The sequence below is a fragment of the Tenebrio molitor genome, unplaced genomic scaffold (genome assembly GCF_963966145.1).
Source record: "Tenebrio molitor unplaced genomic scaffold, icTenMoli1.1 SCAFFOLD_867, whole genome shotgun sequence".
Lineage (NCBI taxonomy): Eukaryota > Metazoa > Arthropoda > Insecta > Coleoptera > Tenebrionidae > Tenebrio > Tenebrio molitor.
In genome coordinates, this window is record NW_027184266.1 from 1 (window position 1) to 15,600 (window position 15,600).

Sequence of the window (15,600 nt, forward strand, 5' to 3'; positions counted from 1 at the left end):
GCCGTACCCCCCACGATAATTGACAAGTCTGTCATACAGCCCTACCATTTAAAACCTTTATTCTCTTCGTTTTAAAAATAGTTTCGCATGGTTTTTCTCTCTTCTCGTTTTACAATGGTCCAGTGACTAATAAATGAGTGTTGTGTTATGAGTTTGTTCGAGCTCAAAAAAACGTGGTTCGAAATTGTTTAACGTTTAACGAATGGTAAGTTATTCTAGTTTTTATGTTGGTCTTAACGTGTTAGGGGCCAAGAATACAACATTGTCTGTCCATTATAACATAGAACTGATATGTTGAATTCAGATCTCTAATTATTTAAAAACCAAAAAAATAAAGCAGCAGTCAAAGTGGCATGTACGCGTAACCTAATATATATTTTTTTTACATTAAAAGATCGCCGTCTTCCTCGTCGCACTTACGACATTTGCATATGTTATCTTTGTTAAACTCACGGAAGGAATATAATGAACCGGTCACCCGTCCAAGTGCTGACCGCTGCCCGCGTGGCTTACCTTCGGTGATCGAACGACAACCTTTACCGTTTGACGAGTTTTTATTCTGCAATTGTTTACAATTAATCGACAAAAAAAATTGTTTTCTTAATTATCTAGTACTTAAAGCTATGAATCTACATTATACGGGTCTGTGCATGTTTCCGAATACCTGCACGAAAAACAAATCGGTTCGGTGGTTGCTATGGATTTCAAAAAAAAAACAAAAAGTGTTGGGGGGCAACGGCACGCGGTGTTCCCAAGCGGTCACCCATCCAAGTACTGACCGCGCCCGACGTTGCTTAACTTCGGTGATCGGACGAGAACCGGTGCTTTTCAACGTGGTATGGCCGTTGCCGTGGTGTTTAGGTGTGATCGTTGGTGTAAAATATATTGCTTTTAACATTCCGATGCACGAATATGAACATCAAAACGCGATGCGTTTCGTTTCCGTATGCACTTACCCTCTGACGACCGACGTCGGACCGAACTAACGGGAAATCCCACAACAACCACCACGTCACGCTCTAACGACAAGAGAGACTACTAGACGGACTGGCGATCTCCCGCGTCGCACATTTTTCGACCGCCGGCGGCGGTGGAAAATCCAGAATTTCACCCCACCTACCGCGCTGCTTGCTCCGACGACGACGAGATTCCCACATTTGGATCGACCGAAATATGTAAGTAATATCAGGAAGTTCCGATTTTCGAGAGGAGACCTGTGTTTCTATTTACCTATCTATAATAATTATCGTTATAATCATCATATCATTATTATTATTATTAACATTATTATTTATTACCATTATTATTATTATTATTATTATTTATCGTCCCTCGGATTCGGCGATCTTCGAAAATCCAAGTTGGACCGTTAGACATTCGAACGCGGTGTGCGTGGCTGACGAGTTGTTATTTTTGGCGTTTTTTCTTCGATCTTCACCCCGACTTCGGACGACGCAGGTCGGACACGAAATTACGAAGAGAGAAAGACGGAAGAAAGGAAGAAAACCTGAAGATCCGTCGAAGAAAATATCGGAAAACTCGTAGGTGCGGCATCGGTCGGACGATGAAGACCGTCTCCTTTCGGATGATCCTCTCGACGGACTTTCGGCCGTCCCGAAGGGTCCGGACGGCAACGGGACCCGTCGTCGACTCGTCCCGTTTCAACTTCCGCCGAAAACGATCGACCTGAACGTCGGAGAGGCGGTTCGCGGCATCCTGTTGTCGGAATTGCCTCGGTTCGAACACCAGGTCCTTTCTGTGCTTCGACCGTTTCGGAAGCGTTTGGCGACGCGAAGATGTCGTAAAATCGAGAAGGTGGCGCGGTATTCCGGGAAGAGATGGACCAATATTTCGGCGAACGAAATATGGATTCCCGGAATCGACGCGTCTACCCCGCACCGCCGACGTAAACCGTCGGTCCCGAATCGAAACCGTGACGACCCGGATTTAGGGCTGGTGGTTGGAGGGGCGTGTACCTGATTCGAAACCCACCGACGTTCCGAGACGAACTTCGCTATCTCCAGGGAAACTTCGGAAACCGAGTTCGGCCAGCTTGATCACACGGTGGCGATGGTGATCGAGGAAAGAGGACGATGCCATCACGCGGGCAACGATTCCGAGGCCTGCAATTTCTTCGACGGCGGACGCGGTGCGCGTTCAGTCTTCCGTCCGCAGTGGCGACTATTTTATAAAGACTTAGAAAATTTTTTTGTTCAATTCTCGTTCACGAGGTGCTCGAAGTGTACGTGTGTGAGCAAGTGTTTTTTCAATAATTATTATTAACTTTTAACGTTTTAACGTGAAAGATGGCCGACGTCGAAAATCAAACAGCATCATCGGTCACCACCGGTTCCGCTGCCACCCCTCAATCCCACGCGAAGAAAGAGAAAAAAGCGAAAAATCCCAGGGCGAAACCGTCCCATCCTCCGACATCCGAGATGGTAAACAACGCCATCAAGGGACTCAAGGAACGCGGAGGATCGTCTCTTCAGGCCATCAAGAAGTTCGTCGCCGCAAATTACAAAGTCGACGCCGAAAAGGTCGCCCCTTTCATCAAGAAATATCTGAAAGGCGCCGTGGCGTCGGGATCTCTGGTTCAGACGAAAGGTAAGGGCGCGTCGGGTTCGTTCAAGCTCGCCTCGTCCACCTCCGGTGGTGCCAAAGTCGCCTCCGCCTCCGACAAGAGGAAACCCGCTTCGTCCGCCGCATCCAAGACGAAAAAATCATCCGCCAAACGTACCGCCGTCGCGACGACTTCCGACAAGGCTTCCTCGAAGACAGCCAAAAAACAAGCCTCCCCCAAAGCGAAGAAGACTGCTGCCGAAAAGAAGAGCGCCGTCGCTGCCTCCGCCGCCGCAGCGAAAGCCAAGAAATCGGCCGCCTCCTCGGCAGAAAAGAAAACTAGAGCCGCCCCGAAACCCCGATCGCCTTCCAAAGCGAAGAAATCTAACAAGGCTGGTCCGACTAAAAAACCCAAAGCACCCAAACCCAAGACAGCCAAAGCCATTCCTGTCAAGGTGAAAAAGGCCGCTTCGCCGAAGAGGAAAAAGTGAGAAACGTGGATGGATACTCGACTCATGTTCGTTCGGCTGTGCCTCGTTCCGACGTCATCATCGTACTACCGGCAACGGGGCACGCACAAATGGCCCTTTTCAGGGCCACACGATAATCTACGACGAAAAAAAGAAATAAAACTATCCTTACGGGCGAAACCAAATAAAATAGATAGCATCAGCTGGCAGGTAGGTGATGACAGGATGCAATAAAATTTTACGAACGACCGCAACCCAACCCGAATCGAGAGGACCGACCGATTATTGACATTTTTATTTTATTCATTTCCGGTTGAAGGGCGATATATTTTTTTTTTTGCCTGTAAAGTTTGAGGTTCTGAAAAGAACCGATTTTTTTGTTATAAAATTCGTGTTTCGTGTTGTTCTTCCGAAACACGATGTGGAAAAATTTAAGCGCGTTCACCCCGAATACGTCTGGCAAGTTGGATGTCCTTTGGCATGATGGTTACACGTTTGGCGTGGATGGCGCACAAATTCGTGTCCTCGAACAGACCGACCAAGTAAGCTTCGCTCGCTTCCTGGAGGGCCATCACGGCGGAGCTTTGGAAGCGCAAATCGGTTTTGAAATCCTGAGCGATCTCCCTCACCAAACGTTGAAAGGGAAGCTTGCGGATGAGCAACTCGGTACTTTTCTGGTAACGACGGATCTCACGCAGAGCCACGGTACCAGGTCTGTAACGGTGGGGCTTCTTGACGCCGCCAGTGGCGGGAGCGCTTTTCCTGGCCGCTTTGGTAGCCAGTTGTTTCCTGGGGGCTTTTCCTCCGGTGGACTTGCGTGCGGTCTGCTTGGTCCTGGCCATTTCGAATGAAACGAATGAAAAACAAAACTGACAATTATTAAAATCGACTCTGACGATCGTTAGACGTGCACGCGTCGAAAGGTAAACGGGTACTAAAAATTCCGCCATATTAAATTGTACTTTTATACGTGAACAAAGTCAACGGCTGACTTCGTCGATTGGTCGATGGTGAACCGTTGAATCTATATAAGGCTCCGTTAGTTGAAATTTTGCGGTAGTTGACTTCCTAGGGACGAGGTGTGCAGGTATTTTGTGTCAGTTGAAATAATCTGAAAAGATGACCGGTCGCGGTAAAGGAGGCAAAGGATTGGGAAAAGGAGGAGCGAAGCGTCATCGCAAAGTCCTGCGTGACAACATCCAGGGCATCACGAAACCCGCTATCAGAAGATTGGCTCGTCGTGGCGGCGTGAAACGTATTTCCGGTTTGATCTACGAAGAAACTCGCGGAGTCCTGAAAGTGTTCTTGGAAAATGTCATCCGAGATGCCGTCACCTACACGGAACACGCCAAACGTAAAACCGTGACAGCGATGGACGTCGTCTACGCTTTGAAACGTCAAGGACGCACCCTCTACGGTTTCGGAGGTTAATTTCCTGGCGCTCTTCACCGTTCGAGAAAACCAGAATAAAATACGAAATACAAAATCGGTTCTTTTCAGAACCACAAAATAAAAATAAGAGGAAAAAAAAGAAACATGATGTTCTTTCGAGAAACAACGGACAATTATTACTAACTGACTACCTGATAAATGTACCAAGATCGTAAACACCCCTTGCTTTCCTTTTGGCATTGCAGTCGTAAATGATAATAATACAAAAAGAAAAGATGCATCGGTCATTTTACGAAAAAAAAAAGCTATAGTGGCCCTGAGAAGGGCCGATATTTTGAGTTTTCGCCACGGAGATGGATCGATCGTTCGTTTAAGGTTTCTTCTCGGTTTTTTTGGGTAAAAGTACGGCCTGAATGTTGGGTAAGACACCGCCTTGGGCGATCGTAACTCCGGACAGGAGTTTGTTCAATTCCTCGTCGTTTCTGATGGCCAGCTGCAGATGACGCGGTATAATACGTGTCTTCTTGTTGTCACGGGCAGCGTTTCCTGCCAATTCTAGAACTTCGGCGGCTAAGTACTCCATGACGGCGGCCAAATAGACGGGAGCTCCTGCACCGACGCGTTCCGCGTAATTTCCTTTTCTGAGAAGACGATGTATCCTACCCACCGGAAACTGGAGACCGGCACGGCTCGAACGGGATTTCGCTTTTCCCTTCACTTTACCTCCTTTACCGCGACCTGACATTTTAAGTTCGTTCGTTAGACACCACGAGAAGTAATAAAACTGACGGACGGGACTCGTCGATTGTAAAAGCTGGTAGCTGTGCTTCGAATTTATAGCCTCCGTGATAGGAGAATAGGACGTGACGATTGGTGGGAGCCCGTTTTCAGGTGGGGTTCTGGTGAACACACTACCTATCAGAAAGGTGGTGGTGCAAAGTTAACGCACGCACACGAGTCAGAGCAGTTCGCGAGTTTGTTGAATCGAATTGAATTGAAAAATGCCGCCGAAGACAAGTGGTAAGGCAGCCAAGAAGGCCGGGAAAGCTCAGAAGAACATTTCCAAGAGCGACAAAAAAAAGAAGCGCAGGAGGAAGGAGAGCTATGCCATCTACATCTACAAGGTGTTGAAACAAGTCCATCCCGACACCGGTATCTCTAGTAAGGCTATGAGCATAATGAACAGTTTCGTGAACGACATCTTCGAACGTATCGCCGCTGAAGCTTCCCGTCTGGCACACTACAACAAACGTTCGACGATCACCAGCAGAGAAATTCAAACTGCCGTGCGTCTGTTGTTGCCCGGTGAGTTGGCCAAGCACGCCGTCTCCGAAGGTACCAAAGCCGTCACCAAGTACACCAGTTCGAAATAGATGTTTTTCGTTTTCGACACATTTATAAACGGTTCTTTTCAGAACCACAAAAACTCTCGAACAAAAAAGAAAAAGACGTGAAACAGCGATTTTTAATTAACTTTTATTATGTCATTATTATTATTATTAGGTTTCATGCATTATCGGTATTTTGCACCCATGCCTATCCAACTTGTAGTTATGTGGTTATTGTATTCGAAATAATTTAGTTGATTGAGGTTATGTTATGAATAAATTTCTATTTTGCCAGAATACAACTCTTCGGAAGAAGAAATCAAATAAACAATCGTACATCTGCTGAACAACCTAGTTGATGGTTGATGGATTTGCATTACCCAGCATATAGCCTAAATGTTCATCTTTAGTGAAATTAAAATTACTTAGCTTTTTTAAGAAAGAAAAAATTAGAACGAATTCTCATCGAAAAAACCGCGATTCCTACAAATGATACAGATGGTTTTGTAGTCGCGTATGTTATTGAATACAATGAGCCGACATTTTTCCGACTCTTTGTTTCATCGAAAACGTTGTTGACATTAGCAAGGAACGTTAAGGATTCCCTGAAACAGACAATTTCACTGTTTTGGAATAGCAGTATGTGCAAATGAGAGGACAGAAGACTTTGAAAAAAGGAGTGAACAAAACTGTACTTTAGTACAGAATGTTATGTTTATTTTAATTTCAATTGTTCCTGTTTTAATGAGATTTTTTATGTTCCTAAATCATTTTCTATTTTTTTTTTTCATTAGAGAAGAGTTATTGTCGAGTTATTATCTCTACCTAGCATAAAAATTAAAATACTTTGCAACATTACGTTATTATACATTGCATATCTGACATAAAATACTTGCAAAAATTACTTAGCTAATTAATATTACGCATGACAACTCACATTATTTACTTTGCAAAACATTATAGAATACATAACAGATAATTGTGACCCTGTGTATTGTTCATTGGAATTAAAATAAAAAAAAACGTGATTTCGTCAATCGCCGTTATTTGCGACTTCAGGCAACTGTCGCTAAGAGCTATTTTTGTTTCTCCGTTCAATTTCCCGATAAAATCGTCGACTTAGTTATTAACTAAGTTCTTCAGTTAGGTGGTATCAACAATACCACAATAGCCATGTTGCCGGAGTTTTTTGATAAAAGACTTGCTAGTTGGAATACAGAAAATATTTACCAAACACCTATTCACGATAATAAACCGGGGCACTATTGTGGGTTTTCGGTTGGTTTTATATTATATTAGGTACTCACCCTTCGTAACGTGTCTCCACGAAAAAACGTCACTTTCACACTAACCACCTTTCGTTTTAACTCTCGCGACGATAACTGAAATGTTGACGCGCGCCGGACAGATTCACGGACATACAACCACCCACCCACCCCGCGCCCCGGTTTCCGTCTGGACTGGTTCTGTCGTCCGAGTGAGTGCCAAAAATTAGCGTTCGTCTATTAAATGATTGTCGGATGATGATTATTGACGGACACTTTTATCGCACCCGATCACACTTTAGTTACTACCTACGTTTAGTATCGACGACGCATCGTTTCGATTATTGAAATTCGAATTGAATTTTTTTTTTTTCTAGTTTTCGACGTAGATTCGCGTGACACAAATATTATGAGCCTTTTTGGATCGATTTCGTGTGCATCACGCCATTTCTACGGGCGAACGTGAATGTGTGATGTTGACGTGATGGAAGCAACGTTTAGGCAATCCGCATTACGTATTACTATCAATTATATTTTAAACGAATGAAAACTTCAATTCAGAAGTGTGATAATCCCGATCCATTCAAGTTTTGTTAATTTTAGATTAAAAATGCGTGAGTATTGTACTATTGCTAACGATGCCAAAACATCGCATATTCAATGTAAAAAGAACAAGAGCAACGGGCCATTAAGTTAATTTAAAAATAACTCGTACCGGATAAGTCGAATACGTATCCAGGGAAAATTTATTAATTTTAAAATTGACCGGCGGAAACAGGTTCTCGCCTCCCACCACTTTTGTGTAGCGGCCGCCAAATCAATTTTGTTTTTATATAATTGATTCAAAAAATTGAAATTCACGCATAGTTATCTGTGCCTGAAGTGGGTCATTTTCATTGCATTGTTAGTAAGATCGAAACCATAGAAACCATACAAAACGCATACGACTATTTCTGTTTTTCATTTCACGCACTGTTTTTTATTAGTTACCTAGCAACATGGTCACTGCATTGAAACTTCAGAGTTCCTTCAAAAATTTGAATTTTTAATTTCAATTTTTTGAATCAATGATTTAATATAAAAATAACTATTGTGGAAAACAGCAAAAAATAAAATAATACCACTAATTGGCGGCTGGTCAGGATAGACCTAACGTTCGAAATTTAGAAAAATATTTTTTTTATTTTAATACTGTTACTTTTCTAATGAAGTGCGAAATAAGTTGTGCCCCATAGCTATCTTTTTTATTTTTCACTACGACAATTACAAAGTGTTGATATTCACAACTTTTCGTGAGCACTTCGATAGAAATGAACAAGAACGCAGGAAAATTCCACACCGAATATTAATATTCTGTCTTAGCCCATGTTTACTTTTATCTACCGCAAAACAAAATGTTCGGATTTGTCAGGGGTATTCTGATTTAAAAAAAGAAGAACATTTGACGAATATTTTAAGTCTCAAACGTTTGGAAAATAATGCAACAACAATTCATAGACTACAAAAAAGCCTATGATTCAGTACCACATTCATGGTTAATTAAAATTCTTAAAATTTATAAAATTAATATTAAATTAAATCACCTTCTTTATATGGATGACATAAAACTTAACAATAACTGAAAATCAATCAATATGTCGTGGTCATTACGAAAATTTAGAATATATAACTAAAGAAGGAGAAATCATTAAAAATTTAAATAAAGGAGAATTTTATAAATATTTAGGTATTAATCAATCAAATCAAATTAAATCTATTCTTTTGGTGTTATAAAATGGTCCAAAACTAATTTAAAGAATATAAATATTCAAACTAGAGTTCTCTTTACAAAATTTTGTAAACATCACCCCAAATCTGCTGTTGAAAGATTTAATTTACCACGCGAAAATGGTGGTAGGGGTTTTTCAAATCTAGAAATTCTACAACACAATCAAATTGCTTCACTAAAAAATTATTTTCTCAATAGAGCTCGTGATATGACACTATAGCAAATATAAAACAAAAGTCTTTACATGGGAGATATTTTAAAGAGCTGAGGGTTTTATATTTGCAATACAAGATCTTGCACCGTTTTGGCTCACAGCGAATATAAAAAACGTCATGATATATTCGCAAAAATTATACACATGAATTTAGCAGTTAAATTCAATTTATTAAAGGATACACAACCACATTACATTTATAAACCAGAAAGTTGTTTAGAAAATGACAATTACAAATTATATTTTGATCGCACAGTTTTAACTGACATTCACATTCAGCATAACAGACCAGACATTATTATTTTAAATAAACAACAAAAGCAAGCATATCTTTTAGATATAGCTGTTCCAAATTCACACAATATAACACAGACATATAATACAAAAATTAATAAATATATTATTATAATTTCAGCAACAGGAATAGTACCGCAATCTCTTTTTAAAAATTTAAAAATTTTGGACTTAGAGAACACATAAAACACAAAAAAGTCAAAATGTGGAGGCGAGACGCCGGTAATTATGTTGATAAGCACTGCACTACTGCCGCCGGGTGGAGGTGGGATACGAAAAGAAGATGCTCTCACTGCTCTCACTCACAATAAGTTCGGAAAAACCGAATTTTATTATCGTATTTAATTGACGTCACAGTTACTTTGGCGAAACAGGAGCTCGCTTTTCGAAGGCATGATGAAAAAGACAGACGAATCAATTTGATATATAAAACCTAACAGGAACGGCTGGTCCATGAGGTCATTTGGGTAATGACCCCCTAAAAAATAAAGGTTTTACCCAACACCAGCCGCGACTGCAATGTACACAAGACTATGACTGCTACATATTATGTTATTTCAACCAAATCAGAAGTACAATAATTTTGAAAAGTAAGTGCAATGTATACTTCTAAATCTATCTAAATTTATTAATATGTAATTTTTTTCAAAACTATCGATCTTTCTTTGAAACATTTTCAATTCACAATTCACTGTTGGAAGCGCTGTACTTTTTAGTATAAATACGTATACGAAAAATTAAAATAATAGTTGAATTAACACATCGTTAAATGTTACGAGGAACATAGTTTTTTGGATTACACAGCAAAATCTTGGAATTTCAGTCCGATATTACTCCATTGAGTCTTTGGACTCACAAATAAATACCTCGAAAAGCCGACAAACATCTGTCTAGAACTTTTCTAGTAACCAGAGGGTATCGTAAACGACCCGTGTTTAGACCTCTTTCGTGAAAGTGACCGACCGCCGGCGCCGCTCGATTTCGTCATAAATCTCAGCCGTACCCCCCACGATAATTGACAAGTCTGTCATACAGCCCTACCATTTAAAACCTTTATTCTCTTCGTTTTAAAAATAGTTTCGCATGGTTTTTCTCTCTTCTCGTTTTACAATGGTCCAGTGACTAATAAATGAGTGTTGTGTTATGAGTTTGTTCGAGCTCAAAAAAACGTGGTTCGAAATTGTTTAACGTTTAACGAATGGTAAGTTATTCTAGTTTTTATGTTGGTCTTAACGTGTTAGGGGCCAAGAATACAACATTGTCTGTCCATTATAACATAGAACTGATATGTTGAATTCAGATCTCTAATTATTTAAAAACCAAAAAAATAAAGCAGCAGTCAAAGTGGCATGTACGCGTAACCTAATATATATTTTTTTTACATTAAAAGATCGCCGTCTTCCTCGTCGCACTTACGACATTTGCATATGTTATCTTTGTTAAACTCACGGAAGGAATATAATGAACCGGTCACCCGTCCAAGTGCTGACCGCTGCCCGCGTGGCTTACCTTCGGTGATCGAACGACAACCTTTACCGTTTGACGAGTTTTTATTCTGCAATTGTTTACAATTAATCGACAAAAAAAATTGTTTTCTTAATTATCTAGTACTTAAAGCTATGAATCTACATTATACGGGTCTGTGCATGTTTCCGAATACCTGCACGAAAAACAAATCGGTTCGGTGGTTGCTATGGATTTCAAAAAAAAACAAAAAGTGTTGGGGGGCAACGGCACGCGGTGTTCCCAAGCGGTCACCCATCCAAGTACTGACCGCGCCCGACGTTGCTTAACTTCGGTGATCGGACGAGAACCGGTGCTTTTCAACGTGGTATGGCCGTTGCCGTGGTGTTTAGGTGTGATCGTTGGTGTAAAATATATTGCTTTTAACATTCCGATGCACGAATATGAACATCAAAACGCGATGCGTTTCGTTTCCGTATGCACTTACCCTCTGACGACCGACGTCGGACCGAACTAACGGGAAATCCCACAACAACCACCACGTCACGCTCTAACGACAAGAGAGACTACTAGACGGACTGGCGATCTCCCGCGTCGCACATTTTTCGACCGCCGGCGGCGGTGGAAAATCCAGAATTTCACCCCACCTACCGCGCTGCTTGCTCCGACGACGACGAGATTCCCACATTTGGATCGACCGAAATATGTAAGTAATATCAGGAAGTTCCGATTTTCGAGAGGAGACCTGTGTTTCTATTTACCTATCTATAATAATTATCGTTATAATCATCATATCATTATTATTATTATTAACATTATTATTTATTACCATTATTATTATTATTATTATTATTTATCGTCCCTCGGATTCGGCGATCTTCGAAAATCCAAGTTGGACCGTTAGACATTCGAACGCGGTGTGCGTGGCTGACGAGTTGTTATTTTTGGCGTTTTTTCTTCGATCTTCACCCCGACTTCGGACGACGCAGGTCGGACACGAAATTACGAAGAGAGAAAGACGGAAGAAAGGAAGAAAACCTGAAGATCCGTCGAAGAAAATATCGGAAAACTCGTAGGTGCGGCATCGGTCGGACGATGAAGACCGTCTCCTTTCGGATGATCCTCTCGACGGACTTTCGGCCGTCCCGAAGGGTCCGGACGGCAACGGGACCCGTCGTCGACTCGTCCCGTTTCAACTTCCGCCGAAAACGATCGACCTGAACGTCGGAGAGGCGGTTCGCGGCATCCTGTTGTCGGAATTGCCTCGGTTCGAACACCAGGTCCTTTCTGTGCTTCGACCGTTTCGGAAGCGTTTGGCGACGCGAAGATGTCGTAAAATCGAGAAGGTGGCGCGGTATTCCGGGAAGAGATGGACCAATATTTCGGCGAACGAAATATGGATTCCCGGAATCGACGCGTCTACCCCGCACCGCCGACGTAAACCGTCGGTCCCGAATCGAAACCGTGACGACCCGGATTTAGGGCTGGTGGTTGGAGGGGCGTGTACCTGATTCGAAACCCACCGACGTTCCGAGACGAACTTCGCTATCTCCAGGGAAACTTCGGAAACCGAGTTCGGCCAGCTTGATCACACGGTGGCGATGGTGATCGAGGAAAGAGGACGATGCCATCACGCGGGCAACGATTCCGAGGCCTGCAATTTCTTCGACGGCGGACGCGGTGCGCGTTCAGTCTTCCGTCCGCAGTGGCGACTATTTTATAAAGACTTAGAAAATTTTTTTGTTCAATTCTCGTTCACGAGGTGCTCGAAGTGTACGTGTGTGAGCAAGTGTTTTTTCAATAATTATTATTAACTTTTAACGTTTTAACGTGAAAGATGGCCGACGTCGAAAATCAAACAGCATCATCGGTCACCACCGGTTCCGCTGCCACCCCTCAATCCCACGCGAAGAAAGAGAAAAAAGCGAAAAATCCCAGGGCGAAACCGTCCCATCCTCCGACATCCGAGATGGTAAACAACGCCATCAAGGGACTCAAGGAACGCGGAGGATCGTCTCTTCAGGCCATCAAGAAGTTCGTCGCCGCAAATTACAAAGTCGACGCCGAAAAGGTCGCCCCTTTCATCAAGAAATATCTGAAAGGCGCCGTGGCGTCGGGATCTCTGGTTCAGACGAAAGGTAAGGGCGCGTCGGGTTCGTTCAAGCTCGCCTCGTCCACCTCCGGTGGTGCCAAAGTCGCCTCCGCCTCCGACAAGAGGAAACCCGCTTCGTCCGCCGCATCCAAGACGAAAAAATCATCCGCCAAACGTACCGCCGTCGCGACGACTTCCGACAAGGCTTCCTCGAAGACAGCCAAAAAACAAGCCTCCCCCAAAGCGAAGAAGACTGCTGCCGAAAAGAAGAGCGCCGTCGCTGCCTCCGCCGCCGCAGCGAAAGCCAAGAAATCGGCCGCCTCCTCGGCAGAAAAGAAAACTAGAGCCGCCCCGAAACCCCGATCGCCTTCCAAAGCGAAGAAATCTAACAAGGCTGGTCCGACTAAAAAACCCAAAGCACCCAAACCCAAGACAGCCAAAGCCATTCCTGTCAAGGTGAAAAAGGCCGCTTCGCCGAAGAGGAAAAAGTGAGAAACGTGGATGGATACTCGACTCATGTTCGTTCGGCTGTGCCTCGTTCCGACGTCATCATCGTACTACCGGCAACGGGGCACGCACAAATGGCCCTTTTCAGGGCCACACGATAATCTACGACGAAAAAAAGAAATAAAACTATCCTTACGGCGAAACCAAATAAAATAGATAGCATCAGCTGGCAGGTAGGTGATGACAGGATGCAATAAAATTTTACGAACGACCGCAACCCAACCCGAATGCATGAGAGGACCGACCGATTATTGACATTTTTATTTTATTCATTTCCGGTTGAAGGGCGATATATTTTTTTTTTTGCCTGTAAAGTTTGAGGTTCTGAAAAGAACCGATTTTTTTGTTATAAAATTCGTGTTTCGTGTTGTTCTTCCGAAACACGATGTGGAAAAATTTAAGCGCGTTCACCCCGAATACGTCTGGCAAGTTGGATGTCCTTTGGCATGATGGTTACACGTTTGGCGTGGATGGCGCACAAATTCGTGTCCTCGAACAGACCGACCAAGTAAGCTTCGCTCGCTTCCTGGAGGGCCATCACGGCGGAGCTTTGGAAGCGCAAATCGGTTTTGAAATCCTGAGCGATCTCCCTCACCAAACGTTGAAAGGGAAGCTTGCGGATGAGCAACTCGGTACTTTTCTGGTAACGACGGATCTCACGCAGAGCCACGGTACCAGGTCTGTAACGGTGGGGCTTCTTGACGCCGCCAGTGGCGGGAGCGCTTTTCCTGGCCGCTTTGGTAGCCAGTTGTTTCCTGGGGGCTTTTCCTCCGGTGGACTTGCGTGCGGTCTGCTTGGTCCTGGCCATTTCGAATGAAACGAATGAAAAACAAAACTGACAATTATTAAAATCGACTCTGACGATCGTTAGACGTGCACGCGTCGAAAGGTAAACGGGTACTAAAAATTCCGCCATATTAAATTGTACTTTTATACGTGAACAAAGTCAACGGCTGACTTCGTCGATTGGTCGATGGTGAACCGTTGAATCTATATAAGGCTCCGTTAGTTGAAATTTTGCGGTAGTTGACTTCCTAGGGACGAGGTGTGCAGGTATTTTGTGTCAGTTGAAATAATCTGAAAAGATGACCGGTCGCGGTAAAGGAGGCAAAGGATTGGGAAAAGGAGGAGCGAAGCGTCATCGCAAAGTCCTGCGTGACAACATCCAGGGCATCACGAAACCCGCTATCAGAAGATTGGCTCGTCGTGGCGGCGTGAAACGTATTTCCGGTTTGATCTACGAAGAAACTCGCGGAGTCCTGAAAGTGTTCTTGGAAAATGTCATCCGAGATGCCGTCACCTACACGGAACACGCCAAACGTAAAACCGTGACAGCGATGGACGTCGTCTACGCTTTGAAACGTCAAGGACGCACCCTCTACGGTTTCGGAGGTTAATTTCCTGGCGCTCTTCACCGTTCGAGAAAACCAGAATAAAATACGAAATACAAAATCGGTTCTTTTCAGAACCACAAAATAAAAATAAGAGGAAAAAAAAGAAACATGATGTTCTTTCGAGAAACAACGGACAATTATTACTAACTGACTACCTGATAAATGTACCAAGATCGTAAACACCCCTTGCTTTCCTTTTGGCATTGCAGTCGTAAATGATAATAATACAAAAAGAAAAGATGCATCGGTCATTTTACGAAAAAAAAAAGCTATAGTGGCCCTGAGAAGGGCCGATATTTTGAGTTTTCGCCACGGAGATGGATCGATCGTTCGTTTAAGGTTTCTTCTCGGTTTTTTTGGGTAAAAGTACGGCCTGAATGTTGGGTAAGACACCGCCTTGGGCGATCGTAACTCCGGACAGGAGTTTGTTCAATTCCTCGTCGTTTCTGATGGCCAGCTGCAGATGACGCGGTATAATACGTGTCTTCTTGTTGTCACGGGCAGCGTTTCCTGCCAATTCTAGAACTTCGGCGGCTAAGTACTCCATGACGGCGGCCAAATAGACGGGAGCTCCTGCACCGACGCGTTCCGCGTAATTTCCTTTTCTGAGAAGACGATGTATCCTACCCACCGGAAACTGGAGACCGGCACGGCTCGAACGGGATTTCGCTTTTCCCTTCACTTTACCTCCTTTACCGCGACCTGACATTTTAAGTTCGTTCGTTAGACACCACGAGAAGTAATAAAACTGACGGACGGGACTCGTCGATTGTAAAAGCTGGTAGCTGTGCTTCGAATTTATAGCCTCCGTGATAGGAGAATAGGACGTGACGATTGGTGGGAGCCCGTT

At 43.4% G+C, this 15,600-nt stretch overlaps 2 non-coding genes across 2 annotated transcripts; both read right to left on the reverse strand.

Annotated features, from left to right (window-relative positions):
- Positions 1-730: 730 nt before the first annotated feature.
- Positions 731-850, reverse strand: LOC138141067 (5S ribosomal RNA). The gene has a single exon (XR_011162963.1). It is a non-coding gene; the product is annotated as a 5S ribosomal RNA (ribosomal RNA).
- Positions 851-11,018: 10,168 nt separating this feature from the next.
- On the reverse strand, positions 11,019-11,138 carry LOC138141068 (5S ribosomal RNA). The gene has a single exon (XR_011162964.1). It is a non-coding gene; the product is annotated as a 5S ribosomal RNA (ribosomal RNA).
- Positions 11,139-15,600: the final 4,462 nt, after the last annotated feature.